This window comes from Pan troglodytes, chromosome 23 (assembly GCF_028858775.2).
Source record: "Pan troglodytes isolate AG18354 chromosome 23, NHGRI_mPanTro3-v2.0_pri, whole genome shotgun sequence".
Lineage (NCBI taxonomy): Eukaryota > Metazoa > Chordata > Mammalia > Primates > Hominidae > Pan > Pan troglodytes.
This window is the reverse complement of record NC_086016.1, coordinates 8,904,187-8,925,159: the sequence shown is the minus strand read 5'-3', so window position 1 is coordinate 8,925,159 and position 20,973 is coordinate 8,904,187. Positions and strand designations below refer to the sequence as shown.

Below are 20,973 nucleotides of genomic sequence, written 5' to 3'. Positions count from 1 at the left end.
CCAGGAAAGAATGGCAGTTCTCCGCTGGGTGGAGCCTCTCACCGGGCCTAGACCTAGAAGGCAGGATTCCCAGGCCCGTCAGCCCAGTGGAGGGGTTGGGGAGAACACACGCCCCTCCATATTCAGCCAGGTGTTCCCCGTGAAAGAGAGGCCACCGCCCTGCCCCGACACGACCCCTTCCCAACCCCACGTCCTAAATCTCCTCCAGCAGAGCCCGATATTCTTCCTCGCTGAGGAGTGCTTCCAGCGAGGTGGCCTCTTCCAAGGACTCCAAGTCCCCTGGGGCCTCCGTTTCTAGGAAATGTAGAGCCTGCTGCAGAAATTGCAGGCTCGCCAGGAGCTCACCCAGCAGCAGGCCGGAGGGGAGTGCAGATGAGCGCCCCAGCTCCTGGAGCACCTGGGAGGGTGCCGGGAAGCATTGCATCTGTCCCTGCCGTGCGGAGGCATCAGGGGGCACGGGCTGGCGAGGTGGCGCTGCCCCGGCTTGGGGTTCCCACGCCGCCCCGGTTACCTTGGGACCCCGGCCCCAGCCCCACCACGGACTCTCCTGGGATATGGGTGGCGCAAGCACACCTTGGCCCTGTGGCCCCGTTTCAGCAGGCCCAGGCTGTCCAACCGCGCAAGGGCCTGGCAGGCTGTCCCGCTGCGGGTCCCGGTCCTCCCGGCTTTTGCCCGGGTGGGGAGGCCACCAAGGAGCCTGAGGGTGGGAGAGTGCCCCTTCCGGAGGAGCCGGGGAGGCTTAGGCAAATTCCCCGCGTGCCGGGGCAGGTTGGGAGATCCCCTCTCCCGGCGCGGCCTGGCTGGGCTGGAGCATGGGGACGGCCCTTGCACCCTGGCTCACCAAAGCCCCCTGTGGGAGATTCCCAGGCACACAGGGCACGTGGGGTGCGGGAAGCCCCGTTCCCCACACGCCTGTGTGGGCAAAGGCGACCCACGAGGGAGCAGAGTGACATCTGCCAGGGGCCGCGTTGCACAGGCCGTCTGCCTGCGCGGGTTCCCTGCCAGCCTGTCCCGGGTGCCTGGCCCTTTGATTCTGAAACCATATCTGAATCCTGGACTCCGGGATGCCCGTCTCTCTGGCCAGCTCTTCCCTGGCGGCGATGCCTGGAAAGCGATCCTTCTCAAAGGCTTGGAGGAGAAGGGCAGTCTGGGATCCGGTGACGGTGGTCTGCATTTGCCTGCCTTCTTGTGGGCCACGTCTCCCAGGCCAGGGCAGAGATTCCTGCCGGTGCTGCCTCAGCTGGCGTGACCTCTCATTCTGAAACCAAATCTGGACCCAGGGCACCGGAAAGCTGATGGCCTGGGCCAGCCGTTCTCTGGTGGTGATGCCTGGGTACGGGTTCCGTTCAAAGCAGGCTCACAGGGCCCCACTTTGGCTCTGGGTCCAAACGAGTCTCCTTCGCCGTCCCCGTCCCCAGGCTTCCACGGGGATTGTGCCGTCCAAAGGTGTTGGGAGGGCCATCGCGGGGAGCCGCGGCTGGAATTTCATGGATGGACACGGGCAGAGAGAGGCCGGCAGGCTCCCGTGCACCTCAGCCAGCCTGTGCACTGCGGCAGGTGCAGCCAGGAGGCCTCCCCGGACAGCCAGCCAGCGGCTCTTATAAAGGCCTGCAGGCAGGCAGTCTCCACCACTTCTTGAATGGCGGTGAGACCTGGGACAGCACACCCCACCCCGGAAATGTCCCAGGACATCGAGGCCTGAGGCCGGCTGGTGGTGGTGAGTGGGGGGTGGGCATGGTGATGGTGGTGGTGGGGCTGGAGAGACAAAGAGGAAGGGGGCGAGGGGGAAGGGGTGAGGGGTGTGCGTTTCGGGGGCTTGTTCTCTGGACCTCTCCAGGAATCCCGTGGGAACTGGAAGAGGCTCTCTGGGCTCCCACGCGTCTTCAGCAGGGAGAAACCTGCCTGGGACGGTGGAGGGGAGTGTGGATATGAACTTCCCTGGGAGTCTTGAGTGTTCCAGGACCTCTCTCCCTGAAGGAGGCAGTGCCTGTGTGTGTCGCCATTACCGGGACAGTCTCACACGAACAGGCGTGTGGCTCTCCTTCATTTCCACGTAGGAGACCAGAGCGAAACCCCAGAGAGAAGATGCCTCCCCGGCGTGATGGCCTGATGATGGATTCCCGTGTGCGTCAACATGGGGAGTCTGCAGTGTGGCCGGTTTAGAAACTGGCTAGGAGAGCGAAGGCACCATGCCGGTCTTCCACACTTCCCTGCATGTTTCTGGGTGCCCGCAGAGCTCCGGGAGCAAACAGTCAGCATGACACATCTCTGAACAAATCAACAGTGTGATGTAATCCTTGTCTAGGCTCTGCCTACAGGGGCTTTGTGAAATATCTCTGCAATGATCACCCAGGTGATGGGACATTTGTCTAGGCTCTGCCTACGGGGTCATTGTGACATATCTCTACACTGATCACCCAGGAGACGTAACTCTTGTGTTGGATCTGCCTATGGGGCATTGTGACATATTTCTGCAGAGATCACCCAGGTGATGGGACTCTTGTCTAGGCTCTGTATATGGGGGCTTTCAGACATATCTCTGCACTGATCACCCAGGTTATGTAACGCGTGATTAGGCTCTGCCTACCGAGCATAGTGACATATCACTGCATTGATCACCAAGGTGATGTAACACTTGTCCAAGCTCTGCCTACAGGGGGCCTTGTGACATATCTCTGCCCTGATCATCTAGGTGATGTAACACTTGCTTAGGCTCTGCCTGCAGGTGCATTGTGAAATATCTCTGCACTGATCACCCAGGTGATGGGACTCTTCTCTAGGCTCTGCCTACTGGGGGCATTATCACATATTTCTGCACTGATCACCCACGTGATGAACTCATGTCTTGGATTTGCCAATGGGGGCGTTCTGACATATCTCTGCACTGATCATCCAGGTGATGTAACTCTGGCCTAAGCTCTGCCTAAAGGGTCATTGTGACAGATCTGTGCACTGATCACTCAGGTGATGTAACTATTGTCTAGGGTCTGCTTAAAGGGGCCTTGTCATATATCTCTGCACTGATCACCCAGGTGATGTAACTCTGGCCTAGGCTCTGCTTAAAGGGGGTATTGTGACATATCTCTGCCCTGATCACATAAGTGGTGGAACACTTGTGTAGGCTCTGCCTACATGGGCATTTTGACATATCTCTGCACTGTTAAACGAGGTGATGTAACTCTTGTCTAGGCTGTGCCTAGAGGGGGATTGACACATATCTCTGCACTGATCCCAAGGTGATCCAACTCTTGCATGGTATCTGCCTACTGGGGACATTGTGACACCTCTCTGCACTGATCTCCCCGGTGCGGTAACTTTAGTCTAGGCTCTGGCTACACGGCATTGTGACATATCACTGCACTGATCACCCAGGTGATATAACTCTTGTCTAGGCTGTGCTTACAGGGGGCTTGTGACATATCTCTGCACTGATCACCCTGATGATATAACTCTTCTCTAGGATCTGCCTACAGGGTGCTTTGTGACATATCCCTGCAATGATCACCCAGGTTATATACCACTTGTCAAGGCTCTGCCTAGAGGGGCATTGCGATGTATCTCTGCACTGATCACCTAGGTCTTGTAACTCTTGTCTAGGCTGTGCCTACAGTGGCATTGTGACATATCTCTGCACTGATAACCCAGGTGATATAATTATTTTCTAGGATCTGCCTACAGGGTGCTTTGCGACATATCCCTGCAATGATCACACAGGTGATGTACCACTTCTCATGGCTCTGACTATAGGGACATGGTGATGTATCTCTGCACTGATGACCTAGGTCATTTAACTCTTCTCTACGCTCTGCCTACAGTGGCATTGTGACATATCTCTGCACTGGTCATCCAAGTGATGTAACTCTTGTCTAGGATCTGCCTACAGGGGTCATTGTGACATATCTCTGCACTGATCACCCAGGTGATGTAACTATTTTCTAGTCTCTGCCTAGAGAGGATGTTGTGACATTACTTTGCACGGATCACCCGGGTTATGTAACTCTTGTCAAGGCTCTGCCTATGGGGGCATTGTGACTTATCACTTCCCTGATCACCCAGGAGATGTGACTCTTGTCTAAGCTCTGCCTAGAGGGACATTGGGACATATCTCTGCACTGATCGCTGAGGTGATGTAAAAGTTGTCTAGGCTTTGCCTAAAGTGGGATTCATGACATATCTCTGCACTGATCACCGAGGTGATGTAACCCTTGTCTAGGCTCTGCTTGCAGGGGGTATTTTGAGATATCTCTGCACTGATAAACCAGGTGATGTAACCCTTTTCTAGGCTCTGCTTGCAGGGGGTATTGTGAGATATCTCTGCACTGATAAACCAGGTGATGTAACTCTTGCCTAGCCTCTGCCTACAGGGGCATTTTAACATATCACTGCACTGATCACCGAGATGATGTAACTCTTGCATAGGCTTCACCGACAGCGGGCATTGAGACATATCTCTGCACTGATCACCGAGGTGGTGCAACTCTTGTCTGGGATCTGCTAACAGGGGACATTGTGACATATCTCTGCCCTGATCACCCAGGTGATGTAACTCTTGTCTAGGCTCTGCCTACTGGAGACATTGTGACATATCTCCACGCTGATCACCCAGGTATTGTCACAGTTTCAATGACTTGGCTACAGGGACATTGTGACATGTCACTTCACTGATCACACAGCTGATGTAACCCTTGTCTAGGCTCTGCCTACAATGGCATTGTGACATAACTCTGCACTGATCACCCAGGTGATAGGACTCTTGTCTAGTCTCTGCGTACAGGGGCATTGTGACATATCTCTGCAGTGATCACGCGGGTGATGTAACTGTTGTCTCTATGTGCCTACTGGTGGCATTGTGGCATATTTCTGCACTGATCACCCAGGTGATGGACTCTTGTATTAGATCGGTCTGCATGGACATTGTGACACATCTCTGAACTGATCAACCAAGTGATGAAACTCTTGTCTAGGCTCTGTCTACAGGGGATTTGTGACACATCTCTGCATTGATCACCCTGGGGAGGGAACTGTTGTCTATGCTCTGCCTACAGGAGGCTTCATGACTTATACCTGCACTGATAACCTAGGTGATGTAACACTTGTCTAGGCTCTGCCTACACAGGAATTCTCACATATCTCTGCACTGATCACCCGGGTGATGTAACTCCTGTCTAGGTTCAGCCTGCAGGAGCGTTTTGACTTATCTCTGCACTGATCACCCAGGTGATGTAACCCTTGTCTAAGCTCTGCCTACAGGGGCATTGTGACAGATCTCTCCACTGCTCACCCAGATGATGTAACAATTGTCTGGGCTTTGCCTTCAGGGGGCTTTGTGATATACATTTCCACTGATCAAACAGGTGATGTAACCCTTCTCAAGGTTCTGCTGACTGGGGCTTTGTGACATATCTCTGCACTGATCTCCCCAGGGAGGAAACACTTGTCTACACTCTGCCTACAGGAGGCTTTACGACTTAGCCCTGCATTGATCCCTAGGTGATGTAACACGTGTCTAGCCTCTGTCTGCACGGGAATTTTCACATATCTCTACACTGATCACCTAAGTGATGTAACCCTTTTCTTTGTTCAGCCTACTGGTGATTTCTCACATACCTATGCACTGATCACTGAGGTGATGTAAATCATTTCCAGGCTTTTTGTACAGGGGACATTGTGATATATCTCTGCACTGATCACCCAAATGATGCAAATCTTCTCTAGGTTCCGCAGGGAGGGGGCATTGTGACATATTTCTGAACTGATCATTGAGGAGATGTAACTATTCTCCAGGCTTTGACTAAAGAGCGTCGGAAGGTGTTGGGAGAGCCTCAGCCGGAATTTCACTAATGGACAAGGGCACAGAGAGGCCAGCGGGCTCCGTTGCACGTCAGCCGGGGTGTGCAATGAGCGCAGGTCTAGCAAGGTGGCCGGCAAAGAGAGCTAGATGTCTGCGTTCCTCCGCCAGGCGCTCTATGGTGGCAGCTGGGAAGCTGCAGGGGCAAGAGCGGACCAGCAACGGTGGCGCGGAGACGCAGAGGAGGCGAGCCGCCGAAAGGTTGTCAGACCTGGACGCTGCGTGGGCCCGGTGTTTCGCGGGACGTGGGTCTCCAACCAGCCCAGGGGAGGATGCATTTTCCGGGGGTGGGGTGTGGGTGTGTGAGGGGGTCTTCAGGCGGGGGTGGGGTGGTGGAAAGGCATGATAGCTCTGCCTGGGCTGCTCCCACAGCCCAGGCGGCTGCGCGCAAACAGAAGTGTCCACACTATGCGGGCCACCTGCTGTTACCTGGGCCCGCTCTGCAATACCCGGGATGCCCAGGAAAGAATGGTAGTTCTCCGCTGTGTGGAGTCTCTCACCGAGCCTAGACCTAGAATGCAGGAATCCCAGGCCGTTCAGCCCGGTGGAGAGGGCGGGGGGAAGACACACCCCTCCATAGCCAGCCAGGTGTTCCCCGCGAAAGAGAGGCCATCGCCCTGCACTGACCCGACCCCATCCCAACACTGGGTCCTAAAGCTCCTCCAGCAGATCCCGGTATTCTTCCTCACTGAGGGGTGCTTCCAGCGAGGCAGCCTCTTCCAAGGCCTCCAGCTCCCCTGGGGCCTCCCTTTCTAGGAAAGGTTGCACCTGCTACAGAAACTCCAGGCTTGCCAATAGCTCATCCACCAGCAGGCCGGAGGGGAGTGCAGACGAGCGCCCGGCTCCTGGAGCGCCTGGGAGGGCGCGGGGATGCATTGCATCTGCCCCTGCTGCTCGGACGCCTCCAGGGGCGCTGGCTGGCTAGGTGGATATGCCCTGGCTTGGGGTTCCCACGCCGCCATGGCGACCTGGGGACCCCGGCCCCAGCCCCACCACGGACTCCCCTGGGACGCGGGTGACGCAAGCACACCTTGGCCCTGGGGCCCGGCTTGAGCAGGCTCAGGCTGTCCCACCGTGCAAGGGCCTGGCAGGTCGTCGCGCTGTGTGTCTCAGTTCTCCTGGCTTTTGCCAGGGTGCAGAGGCCACCGAGGGGCCTGAGGGTGGGAGAGTGCCCATTCCGGAGGAGCCGGGGTGGCATAGTCAAAATCCCCGCCTGCCGGGGCAGGTTGGGAGATCCCATCTGCTGGCACGACCTGGCTGGGCTGGAGCACAGGGACAGCCCTCGCTCCCTGGCTCAAGAAAGCCCCCTGTTGTAGAGCCCCAGGCACGCAGGGCACGTGTGGTGCAGGAAGCCCCATTCCCCACGCGCCGGTGTGGGTGAAGGCGACCCCCGAGGGAGCAGGGTGACACGCGCCCGGGGCGGTGTTGCACAGGCTGCCTGCCTGTGCGGGCACCCTGCCAGCCTGTCCCGGGTGCCTGGCCCTTCGATTCTGAAACCAGTTCTGAATCCTGGACTCCGGGAGGCCCGTCTCTCTCACCAGCTCTTCCCTGGCAGCGATGCCTGTAAAGTGATCCTTCTCAACGGCTCAGAGGAGAATGGTGGTCTGGGATCCGGAGACGGTGGTCCGCTTTCACCTGCCTTCTTGCAGGCCGTGTCTCCCGGGCCAGGGCCGAGATTCCCGCCAGTGCTTCCTCAGCTTGTGTGCCCTCTCATTCTGAAACCGAATCTGGACCCTGGGCTCTGGAATGCCGATGGCCTGGGTCAGCCGTTCTCTGGTGGTGATGGCCGGGTAGGGGTTCCATTCAAAGCAGGCTCCCAGGACCTCGCTTGGCTCGGGGTCCAAGCGAGTCTCCTTCGCCATCCCCATCCCTTGGCTTCTGCCGGGAGGGTGCCGTCCGAAGGTATCGGGAGGGCCATCGCGGAGAGCCCGGGCCGGAATTTCACGGACGGACATGGGCAGAGAGAGGTCAGCGGGCTCCCGTGCACCTCAGCCTACCTGTGCACTGCGGCAGGTGCAGCCAGGAGGCCTGCCCGGACAGCCAGCCAGCGGCTCTTATAAAGGACCGCATACAGGCAGGCTCCACCACTTCATGAATGGCGGTGAGCCCTGGAACAGCCCGCCGAACCCTGGAAGGGTCCCAGGGGTCGAGGCCTGCGGCCGGGGGGTTTTGGGGTGGGGGGGAAGGGCGTGGTGATGGCAGTGGTGGCGACAGAGGCACGAAGACAAAGGGGGTGAGGGGGAAGTGGTGAGGGGTCGCTTTTCCAGGGCTGGCTCTCGGGACCTCTCCAGGAATCCCGCGGGAAGTGGAAGCCGCTCTGTGGGCTCCCACGCATCTTCAGCAGGGAGAAACTGGCCTGGGAGGGTGGAGGGGAGTGTGGAACTGAACTTCCATGGGAGTCTTGAGTGTTCCAGGCCCTCTCTCCGTGAAGGAGGCAGTGCCTGTGGGTGTCGCCGTTGCCGGGACAGTCTCACACACGCAGGCGTGTGGCTCTCGTTCATTTCCACGTAGGAGACCAGAGCGAGACCCCAGAGAGAAGATGCCTCCCAGGCGTGATGGCCTGACGATGGATTCCCGTGTACGGCCACATGGGGAGTCTGCAGTGTGGCCGGATTGGAAACTGGCAAGGAGAGCGAAGGCACCATGCCGGTCTTCCACCCTTCCATGCATGTTACTGGGTGCCCACAGAGCTCCGGGAGCAAACAGTCAGGATGACACATCTCTGAATTGATCAACAAAGTGATGTAAGACTTGTCTAAGCTCTGCCTACAGGGGCTTTGTGACTTATCTCTGCACTGATCACCCAGGTGATGGGACCCTTTTCTAGGCTCTGTGTATGGGGGCTTTGTGACATATCTCTGCACTGATCACCCAGGTGATGTAACGCTTGACTAGGCTCTGCCTATGGGGCATAGAGACATATCACTGCATTGATCACCGAGGTGACATAACTCTTGTCCAGGATCTGCCTATAGGGGGCCTTGTGACATATCTCTGCACGGATCATCTAGGTGATGTAACTCTTGCTTACGCTCTGCCTGCAGGAGCATTGCGAAATATCTCTGCGCTGATCACACAGGTGAAGGGACTCTTTTCTAGGGTCTGCCTACTGGGGGCATTGTCACATAATTCTGCACTGATCACACAGGTGACGGACTCTTGTCTTGGATTTGCCTATGGTGGCATTGTGACATATCTCTGCACTGATCACCCAGGTGATGTAACTCTGGTCTAAGCTCTGCCTAAAGGAGCATTGTGACAGATCTCTGCACTGATCACTCAGGTGGTGTAACTATTGTCTAGGCTCTGCTTAAAGGGGCCTTGTCACACATCTCTGCACTGATCACCAAGGTGATGTACCTCCTGTCTAGGCTCTGCTAACAGGGGGTATTGTGACATGTCTCTGCACTGATCACCTAAGTGATGTAACACTTGTGTAGGCTCTGCCTACAGGGGCATTTTGACATATCTCTGCACTGTTAACCGAGGTGATGTAACTCTTGTCTAGGTTGTGCCACCAGGGGGATTGAGACATATTTCTGTACTGATCCCGAGGTGATCCAACTCTTGCCTGGTCTCTGCCTACTGGGGACATTGTGACATATCTCTGCACTGATCTCCCAGGTGCTGTAACTGTAGTCTAGGCTCTGGCTACACGACATTGTGACATATCACTGCACTGATCACCCACGTAATATAACTCTTGTCTAGGCTCTGCCTACAGGGGGCTTGTGACATATCTCTGCACTGATCACCCAGGTGATGTAACTATTGACTAGGCTCCACCTAGATGGGGTATTGTGACGTATCTCTGCACTGATCTCCCAGATGATGTAACTCTCGTCTAGGTTAAACCTACAGGTTGTATTGTGACATATCTCTACACAGATCACCTAGGTTATGTAACTTTGTCCACTCTCTGCCTACAGGAGACATTGTGAAATATCTCTGCACTGATCACCCAGGTGATGGAACTCTTCTCTATAGTCTTCCTAGAGGGCGATTTGTGACATATCTCTTGACTGATCACCCAGGTGATGGAAGTCTTGTCTAGGCTCTGTCTATGGGGCCTTTGTGTCAAATATCTGCACTGATCACCCAGGCAATGTAACTCTTTTCTTGGCTCTATCTACAGGGATTTTTGTGACGTATCACAGCACTGATCACCCAGGTGATGTAAGCCTTTTATGGGCTTTGCCTACAGAAGGCTTTGTGACATATCTATGCACTGACTTCTGAGGTGATGCAACTCTTGTCTAGGCACTGCCTACAGGGGACATTGGTACATATCTCTGCACTGATCACCCAGGTGATGGACTCTTGTCTTAGATCTGCCATCATGGAAATTGTGACACATCTATGAACAGATCAACCTAGTGATGAACTCTTGTCTAGGCTCTGCCTTCATGGGCTTTCTTACACATCTCTGCACTGATCACCGTGGGGAGCGAACTCTTGTATATGCTCTGCATACAGGAGACTTTATGACTTATACCTGCACTGATAACCTAGGTGATGTAACACTTGTCTAGTCTCTGCCTACACGGGCATTCTCACATATCTCTGCACTGATCAACCAGGTGATGTAACTCCTGTCTAAGTTCAGCCTACAGGAACGTTTTGACATATCTCTGCACTGATCACCCAGGTGATGTAACCCTTGTCTAAGCTCTGCCTACAGGGGCATTGTGACAGATCTCTCCACTGTTGCCCAGGTGATGTAACAATTGTCTGGGCTTTGCCTACAGGGGGCTTTGTGATGTACATTTCCACTGATCAAACAGGTGATGTAACACTTGTCAAGGTTCTGCTTACAGGTGCTTTGTGACATATCTCTGCACCGATCACCCCAGGTAGGATACACTTTTCTACACTCTGCCTACCGGAGGCTTTACGACTTATCCCTTCACTGATCAGTAGGTGATGTAACACTTGTCTAGGCTCTGTCTACACGGGAATTTTCACATATCTCTACACTGATCACCTAAGTGATGTAAGCCTTGTCTAGGTTCAGCCTACTGGGGATTTCTGACATACCTATGCACTGATCACCGAGGTGACATAAATCATTTCCAGGCTTTTTTACAAGGGACATTGTGAGATATCTCTGCACTGATTACCCAAATGATGGAAGTCTTCTCTAGGCTCCTCAGGGAGGGGCATTGTGACAGATTTCTGAACTTAACATCCAGGAGATGTAACTATTCTCCAGGCTTTGACTAAAGAGCATCGGAAGGTGTTGGGAGAGACTCAGCTGGAATTTCACGGATGGACAAGGGCACAGAGAGGCCAGTGGGCTCCCTTGCACGTCAGCCGGGGTGCACAATGAGCGCAGGTGTAGCCAGGAGGCTGGCAAAGAGAGCTAGAAGTCTGCATTCCCACACCAGGCGCTCCATGGTGGCAGCTGGGAGGCTGCAGGGTTACGGGCAGGCTGGCGACGGTGGCGCGGAGGCGCAGAGGAGACGAGCCGCCGGAAGGGTGTGAGGCCTGGATGCTGTGTGGGTGCGGTGTTTCACGGAACGGGGGTCTCCACCCAGCCCAGGAGAGGACACATTTTCCGGTTGTCAGGGGTGGGTGTGGGGAGGGGTTGGTCAGGCTGGGGTGAAGTGGTGGAAAGGCATGAGAGCTCTGCCCGGGCTGCTCCCACAGCCCAGGTGGCTGCCCGCAAACCTGCCGTATGCAGTAGGTGGCCCATCTGCTGGTACCTGGGCCTGTTATGGGATCCCCAGGATGCCCAGGAAAGAATGGCAATTCTCCGCTCTGTGGAGTCTCTTACTGGGCCTAGACCTAGAAGGCAGGAATCCCAGGCCTGTCAGCCCGGTGGAGGTGGTGGTGGGAAGACACGCCACTCCATAGCCAGCCAGGTGTTCCCCTTGAAAGAGAGGCCGCCGCCCTGCCCCGACCCGACCCCGTCCCAACCCTGGGTCCTAAAGCTCCTCCAGCTGAGCCCGGTATTCTTCCTCGCTTAGGGGTGCTTCCAGCGAGGCGGCCTCTTCCAAGGCCTCCAGCTCCCTCGGGGCCTCTGTTTCTAGGAAAGGTTGCGTCTGCTGCAGAAACTCCGGGCTCGCCAGGAGCTCATCCAGCAGCAGGCCAGAGGGGAGTGCAGACGAGCGCCCCAGCTCCTGGAGAGCCTGGAAAGGCGCCGGGATGCCTCGAATCTGCACCTGCCATGCGGACGCTTCTGGGGGAGCGGGCTGGCGAGCTGCAGCTGCCCCGGCTTGGGGTTCCCACGCCGCCCTGTTGACCTGGGGACCCTGGCCTCAGCCCCACCATGGACTCCCCTGGGACGCAGGTGGCGCAAGCACTCCTTGGCCCTGTGGCCCCCCTAGAGCAGGCCCAGGCTGTCCCACCACACAAAGGCCCGGCAGGCCGTCGCGCTGCGGGTCCCGGGCCTCCCGGCTTTTGCCCGGGTGCAGAGACCACCGAGGAGCCTGAGGGTGGGAGAGCACCCCTTCTGGAGGAGCCGGGGCGGCGTACGCAAAATCCCTGCTTGCCGGGGCAGGTTTGGAGATCTCTACACTGATCATTCAGGTGATGTAACTATTGTCTAGGCTCTGCTTAATGGGGCCTTGTCACATATCTCTGCGCTGATCACCCAGGTGATGTAACTCTTATCTTGGCCGTGCCCACAGGGGGACTGAGACATATCTCTGCAGTGATACCGAGGTGATCCAACTCATGCCTGGTCTCTGCCTACTGGGGACCTTTTGACATATCTCTGCACTGATCTCCCAGGTGCTGTAACTTTAGTCTAGGCTCTGGATACACGGCATTGTGACATATCACTGCACTGATCACCCAGGTGATATAACCCTTGTATAGGCTCTGCCTAAAGGGGGCTTGTGACATATCCCTGCACTGATCACCCAGGTGATATAACTTCCCTAGGATCTGCCTACGGGGTGCTTTGTGACATATCCCTGAAATGATTACCCAATTGATATATAACTTGTCAAGGCTCTGCCTTCAGGGTCATTGCGATGTATCTCTGCACTGATCACCTAGCTCATGTAACACTTGTCTAGGCTCTGCGTACAGTGGCATTGTGACATATCTCTGCACTGATCATCCAAGTGATGCAACACTTGTCTAGGATCTGCCTAAAGGGACTTTGTGACATAACTCTGCACTGATCATCCAGGTGATGGGGCTTTTGTTTGTCTCTGCATAACGGGGCATTGTGACGTATTTCTTCACTGATCACCCAGGTGACAGACTCTTGTCTTGGATCTGCCTATGGGGGCATTGTGACATATGTCTGCACTGATCACCCAGGTGATATAACTGCTGTATATGCTCTGCCTACAGGGGAATTGTGAGAGATCTCACCACTGATCACCCAAGTGATGTAACTATTGTCTAGGCTTTGCCTACAGGGGCTTTGTGACATAACTTTGCACTGATCACCCAGGTGATGTAACTCATCTAAGTTCTGCCTACAGGAGCTTTGTGACATATCTCTGCACTGATCACTTAGGTGATATAAAAATTTCATAAGCACTGCCTACAGGGAATTTTGACATATCTCTGCACTGATCACATAGGTGATGTAACTCCTTTCTAGGATCTGCCTACAGGGTGCTTTGTGACATAACCCAGCAATTATCACGCAGGTGATGTACCACTTGTGAAGGCTCTGCCTACAGGGACATTGCGATGTATCTCTGCACTGATCACCTAGGTCATGTATCTATTGTCTAGGCTCTGCCTGCAGTGGCATTGTTACATATCTCTGCACTGATCACGGAGGTGATTCAACTCTTTTCTAGGAACTTGCTACAGGTGGGATTGTGAAATATTGCTGCACTGATCAACTAGGTGGTGCAACTCTTGTCTAGGCTCTGCCTACAGGGGCGTTTTCACATATCCCTGAACTGATGACAATGGTGTTGTAACTCTTGCCTAGTCTTTGCCTACAGGGGACATTGTGACATATCTCTGCACTGATCACCCAGGTGACGCAACTCTTATCTATGCTCTGCCTACAGAGGACATTGAGACATATCTCTGCACTGATCACGCAAGTGATGCAACTATTCTCTATGCACTGCCTACAGGGGGCATTGTGACATATCTCTGCACTGATCACCCAGGTGATGTAACTCTTGTCTAGGCTCTGCCTACAGGGGTATTTTAACATATCACTGCACTGATCACCGAGATGATGTAACTCTTGTATAGGCTTTGCCGACAGGGGGCATTGAGACATATCTCTGCACTGATCACCGAGGTGATGCAACTGTTGTCTGGGATCTGCTTACAGGGGGCGTTGTGACATATCTCTGCCCTGATCACCCCGGTGATGTAACTCTTGTCTAGGCTCTGCCTACTGGAGACATTGTGACATATCTCCGCACTGATCACCCAGGTGATGTCACTTTTGTCAAGGATATGGCTACAGTGACATTGTGACATGTCACTGCACTGATCACACAACTGATGTAACTCTTGTCTAGGCTCTGGCTACAGGGGGCTTGTGACTCATCTCTGCACTGATCACCCAGGTGATGTTACCCTTGTCTTGGCTCCGCTAAAAGACAGCATTTTGACATAACTCTGCACTGATCACCCAGTTGATGGGACTCTTGTCTAGGCTCTGCCTACAGGGGCTTTGTGACATATCTCTGCAGTGATCACGCAGGTGATGTAACTCTTGTCTATATCTGCCTACTGGCGGCATTATGGCATATTTCTGCACTGATCACCCAGGTGATGGACTCTTGTGTTGGATCTGCCTATGGGGGCATAGTGACATATCTCTGCACTGATCACTGATGTGATGTAACGCTTGCGTAAGCTGCGCCTAAAGGGGAATTGTGACAGATATCTCCACTGATCACCCAGGTGATGTAACAATTTTCTGGGATTTTTCTACAGGGGGCTTTGTGATATATCTTTGCATTGATAACCCAGGAGATGTAACTCTTGTCTAGGCTCTGCCTACAGGGGCTTTGTGACTTATTTCTGCACTGATCACCCAGGTGATGTAACTCTTCTCTAGTCTCTGCCTACAGGGGCTTTGTGACATATTTCTGCACTGATCACCCAGGTGATGTCACTCTTGTCTAGGCTCCACCTACAGGAGGGATTGTGAAGTATCTCTACACAGATCACCTAGGTTATGTAACTCATGTCCACTCTGTACCTACAGGGGTCATTGTGAAATATCACTGCACTGATCACCCAGGTGATGGGACTCTTCTCTATCCTCTGCCTAGAGGGGGATTTGTGACATATCTCTGTACTGACCAACCAGGTGATGGAAGTCTTGTCTAGGCTCTGTCTACAGAGATTTGTGTGATATATCACTGCACTGATCACCTAAGTGATGTAAGCCTTGTATGGGATTTGGCTATAGAAGGCTTTATGACATATCCAGACACTGACCTGTGAGGTGATGCAACTCTTGTCTAGGCACTGCATACAGGGGACATTGGTACATATGTTGCACTGATCACCCAGATGATGGACTCTTGACTTGGATCTGCCTACATGTACATTGTGAGACATCTCTGAACTGATCAAACAAGTGATGAATCTCTTGTCTACGCTCTGCCTACAGGGGATTTGTGACACTTCTCTGCACTAATCACCCTGGGTAGGGAACTTTTATCTATGCTCTGCCTACAGGAGGCTTTATGACTTATACCTGCACTGATAACCTAGGTGATGTAACACTTGTCTAGGCTTTGCCTACCCGGGAATTCTCACCTATCTCTGCACTGATCGCCCTTTGGTGTAACTCCTGTCTAGGTTCAGCCTACAGGAGCGTTTTGACATATCTCTGCACTGATCACCCAGGTGATGTAACCCTTGTCTAAGCTCTGCCTACAGGGGCACTGTGACAGATCACTCCACTGCTCACCCAGGTGCTGTAAAAATTGTCTGGGCTTTGCCTACTGGGGGCTTTGTGATATACATTTCCACTGATCAAAAAGGTGATGGAACCCTTGTCAAGGTTCTGCTTTCAGTGGCTTTGTGACATGTCTCTGCACTGATCACCCCAGGGAGGAAACATTTGTCTACACTCTGCCTATAGGAGGCATTATGACTTATCTCTGCACTGATCACTAGGTGATGGAACACTTGTCTAGGCTCTGTCTACACGGGAATTTTCACATATCTCTCGACTGATCACCTAAGTGATGTAACCCTTGTCTAGGTTCAGCATACTGGGGATTTCTGACATACCTATGCACTGATCACCGAGGTGATGTAAATCATTTCCAGGCTTTTTGTAAAGGGGACATTGTGATATATCTCTGCACTGATCACCCAAATGATGCAAATCTTCTCTAGGCTCCACAGGGAGGGGGCATTGTGACATATTTCTGAAGTGATCATCCAGGGGATGAAACTATTCTCCAGGCTTTGAACAAAGAGCGTCGGAAGGTGTTGGGAGAGCGTCAGCCAGAATTTCACGGATGGACAAGGGCACAGAGAGGCCAGCGGTCTCCCTTGCATGTCAGCCGTGGTGCTCAATGAGCGCAGGTCTAGCCAGGAGGCCGGTAAAGAGAGCTATAGGTCTGCATTCCACCGCCAGGAGCTCCATGGTGGCAGCTGGGAGGCTGCAGGGACACGGGCGGGCCGGCGACAGTGGTGCGGAGGCACAGAGGAGGCGAGCCGCTGGAGGGGAGTCAGGCCTGGGTGCTGCGCGGGCCGGGTGTTTTACAGGACAGGGGTCTCCACACAGCACAGCTGAGGAGGCCTATTCAGGGGGTGGGGGGTGGGGTGGGGAGGGGATGGTCAGGCGGTGCTGGGGTTTTGGAAAGGTATGAGAGCTCTGCCCGGGCTCCTCCCACAGCCCAGGCAACTGCCCGCAAACCCGCGCGAGCACAGTAGGTTGACCACCTGCTGGTACCTGCGCCGGCTCTGGGACACCCGGGATGCCCAGGAACGAATGGCAGTTCTCCGCTGTGTGGAGTCTCTCACTGGGCCTAGACCAAGAAGGCAGGAATCCCAGGCCCATCAGCCCGGTGGAGGGGGCAGGGGTAAGACACGATCTCCATAGCCAGCCATGTCTTCCCAATGAAAGAGAGGCCACCACCCTTCCCGTGCCCGACCCCGTCCCAACCCCGCATCTTAAAGCTCCTCCAGCAGAGCCCGGTATTCTTCCTCACTGAGGGGTGCTTCCAGCGAGGCGGCCTCTTCCAAGGCCTCCAGCTCCCCCGGGGCCTCCGTTTCTAGGAAAGGTTTCGCCTGCTGCAGAAACTCCGGGCTCGCCAGGAGCCCAACCAGCACCCGGCCGGAGGGGTGTACAGATGAGCGCACTGGCTCCTGGAGCGCCTGGGGGGGTGCCGGAAGCCTTGCATCTGACCTTACCGCGTGGAGGCCTCAGGGGACGCAGGCAGGCGTGTTGGAGATGCCGCAGCTTGGGGTACCCACACCGTCCTGGGGACCTGTGGACCCCGGCCTCAGCACCACCACGGACTCCCCTGGGATGCAGGTGGCGCAAGCACACCTTGACCCTGTGGCCCCGCTTGAGCGGGCCCAGGCTGTCCCACCGCGCATGGGCCCGGCAGGATGTCAGGCTGCGAGTCCGGGTCATCCCGGGTTTTCCCTGGGTGCGGAGGCCACCAAGGAGCCTGAGGGTGGGAGAGCGACCCTTCCGCAGGAGACGGGGCTGCCTAGGGAAAATATCCGCTTGCCGGGGCAGGTTGGGATATCCCCTCTGCCGACGAGGCCTGGCTGTTCTTGAGCACGGTGACGGCCCACGCTCCCTGGCTCACGAAAGCCCCCTGTGGGAGAGCCCCAGGCGCACAGGGCACGTGGGCTGCGGGAAGCCCCGTTCCCCACTCGCCAGTGTGGGCGAAGTCGACCCACAAGGGAGCAGGGTGACACCCGACGGGGGCCGCAATGCACAGGCCGCCTACCTGCACTGGCGCCCTGTCAGCCTGTCCCGGGTGCCTGGCCCTTCGATTCTGAAACCAGATCTGAATCCTGTACTCTGGAAGGCCCGTCTCTCTGGCCAGCTCTTCCCTGGCAGCGATGCCTGGAAAGCGATCCTTCTCAAAGTCTCGGAGGAGCAGGGCGGTCTGGGATCTGGTGACGGTGGTCCGCTTTTGCCTGCCTTCTTGTGGGCCACGTCTCCCAGGCCAGGGCCAAGATTCCCGCCGGTGCTGCCTCAGCTGGCATGACCTCTCATTCTGAAACCAAATCTGGACCCTGGGCTCCAGAATGCTGATGGCCTGGGTCAGTCGTTCTCTGGTGGCGATGCCCGGCTATGGGTTCCACTCAAAGCAGGCTCGCAAGGCCTAGCTTTGGCTCTGGGTCTAAATGAGTCTCCGTCGCCATCCCCATCCCCGGGCTTCTGCGGGGAGGGTGCAGTCCAAAGGTGTCAGGAGGGCCATCGCGGGGAGCCCCAGCCAGAATTTCTCAGACGGACAGGGGCAGAGAGAGGCTGGCAGGCTCCGGTGCACCTCAGCCAGCCTGTGCACTGTGGCAGGTGCAGCCAGGAGGCCTGCCGAGACAGCCAGCCAGTGGCTCTTATAAAGGCCCTCAGGCAGGCAGGCTCCACCCCTTCATGAATGGCGGTAAGCCCTGGGACAGCACGCCCCACACCGGAAGGGTCCCAGGGCGTCAAGGGGTGGTGGGGTGTGGGAAGAGGGCGTGGTGATGGCGGTGGTGGGGCCGGAGAGACGAAAAGGAAGGGGGCCGGGGGAAGTGGTCAGGGGGGTGCGTTTTGGGGGCTGGCTTTCTGGACCTCTCTAGGAAACCCGCGGGAACTGGAATCCACTCTCTGGGCTCCCACGCATCTTCAGCAGGGAGAAACCGGCCTGGGAAGTTGGAGGGGAGTGTGGAAGTGAACCTCCGTGGGAGTCTGGAGTGTTCCAGGCCCTCTCTCTGTGAAGGAGGCAGTGCCTGTGGTTGTCGCCGTTGCCGAGACAGTCTCACACACGCAGGCCTGTGGCTCTCATTCATTTCCACGTAGGAGACCACGGCGAGACCCCAGAGATAAGATGCCTCCCCGGCGTGATGGCCTGACGATGGATACCCATGTGCCGCAACATGGGGAGTCTGCAGTGTGGCTGGTTTGGAAACTTGCAAGGAGAGCGTTGGCACCTTGCGGGTCTTCCACCCTTTCCTGCATGTTTCCGGGTGCCCGGAGAGCTCTGGGAGCAAACACTCAGCATGACACATCTCTGAACTGATCAACAAAGTGATGTAACTCTTGTCTACGATCTGCCTACAGGGTCTTTGTGACATATCTCTTCACTGATCACCCAGGTGATGGGACTTTTGTATAGGCTCTGCCTATGGGGACATTGTGACATATCTCTACACTGATCACCTAGGTGATGTAACTCTTGTGTTGGATCTGCCTATGGGGGCATTGTGACATATATCTGCACTGATCACCCAGGAGATGTAACTCGTGTCTAGGCTCGGCCTACAGGGGCTTTGGGCCATATTTCTGCACTGATCACCCAGGTGATGTAACTCTTGTTTAGGCTCTGAATACAGGGGCTTTGCGACCTATTTCTGCACTGATCACCCAGGTGATGTAACATTTACCTAGGCTCTGCCTACAGGGGCGTTTTGACATAGCTCTGCACAGATCACCTAGGTTATGTAACTCTTGTCCACTCTCTGCCTACAGGTGGCATTGTAAAATATCCCTGCACTGATCACCCAGGTGATGGGACTCTTCTCTATACTCTGCCTAGAGGGGGATTTGTGAGATATCTCTGCACTGATCACCCAGGTGATGGAAGTGTTGTCAAGTCTCTGTCTATGTGGGCATTGTGTCAAATATCTGCACTGATCACCCAGGTGATGTAACTCTTGTCTAGGATCTGTCTACAGGGATTTGTGTGACATATCACTGCACTGATCACCTAGGTGATGTAATCCTTGTATGTGCTTTGCCTACAGGAGGCTTTGTGTCATATGTATGCACTGATCTCTGAGGTGATGCAACTCTTGTCTAGGAACTGCCTACAGGGGACATTGGTATATATCTCTGCACTGATCACCCAGATGATGGACTCTTGTCTTAGATCTGCCTACGTGGACATTGTGACACATCTCTGAACTGATCAACCAAGTGATGAAACTCTTGTCTTGGCTCTGCCTACAGGGTCTTTGCGACACCTCTCTGCATTGATCACCCTGGGAGGGAACTCTTGTCTATGATCTGCCTACAGGAGGCTTTATGACTTATACCTGCACTGATAACCTAGGTGATGTAACACTTGTCTAGGCTCTGCCTACACGGGAATTCTCACATATCTCTGCCTTGATCGCCCAGGTGACAGATTCTTGTCTTGGATCTGCCTATGGTCGCATTGTGACACATCTCTGCACTGATGACCCAGGTGATGTAACCCTTGTCTAAGCTCTGCCAACATGGGCATTGTGACAGATCTCTCCACTGCTCACCCAGGTGATGTAATAATTGTCTGGGCTTTGCCTACAGGGGCCTTTGTGATATACATTTCCACTGATCAAACAGGTGATGTAACACTTGTCAAGGTTCTGCCTACAGGGGCTTCATGACATATCTCTGCACTGATCACCCCAGGGTGGAAACACTTGTCTGCACTCTGTCTACTGGAGGCTTTATGTCTTATCCCTGCACTGATCACTAGGTGATGTAACACTTGTGTAGGCTCTGTCTACACGGGAATTTTCACATATCTCTACACTGATCTCCTAAGTGATGTAACCCTTGTCTAGGTTCAGCCTACTGGGGATTTCTGAAATACCAATGCACTGATCACCGAGGTGATGTAAATCATTTCCAGGCTTTTTGTACAAGGGACATTGTGATATATATCTGCACTGATCACCCAAAAGGTGGAAATTTTCTCTTGACTCCGCAGGGAGGGGCATTGTGACATATTTCTGAAGTGATCATCCAGGAGATGTAACTACTCTCCAGGCTTTGAATAAAGAGCGTCTGAAGGTGTTGGGAGAGCCTTAGCCGGAATTTCACTGATGGACAAGGGCACAGAGAGGCCAGTGGTCTCCCTTGCATGTCAGCTGGGGTGTGCAATGAGTGCAGGTGTAGCCAGGAGGCCAGCAAAGAGAGCTAGAGGTCTGCGTTCCACCGCCAGTTGCTCCATGGTGGCAGCTGGGAGGCTGCAGGGGCACGGGCGGGCCAGCGATGGTGGCGCGGAGGC

General features: G+C 54.8%; 2 pseudogenes; both read right to left on the bottom strand.

The window, feature by feature from the left end:
• Nucleotides 1-193: 193 nt before the first annotated feature.
• LOC134809708 (double homeobox protein 4-like protein 4) lies at nt 194-1,462 on the bottom strand (annotated as a pseudogene).
• A 10,313-nt stretch (nt 1,463-11,775) lies between these two features.
• On the bottom strand, nt 11,776-18,267 carry LOC107973076 (double homeobox protein 4-like protein 4; annotated as a pseudogene).
• Nucleotides 18,268-20,973: the final 2,706 nt, after the last annotated feature.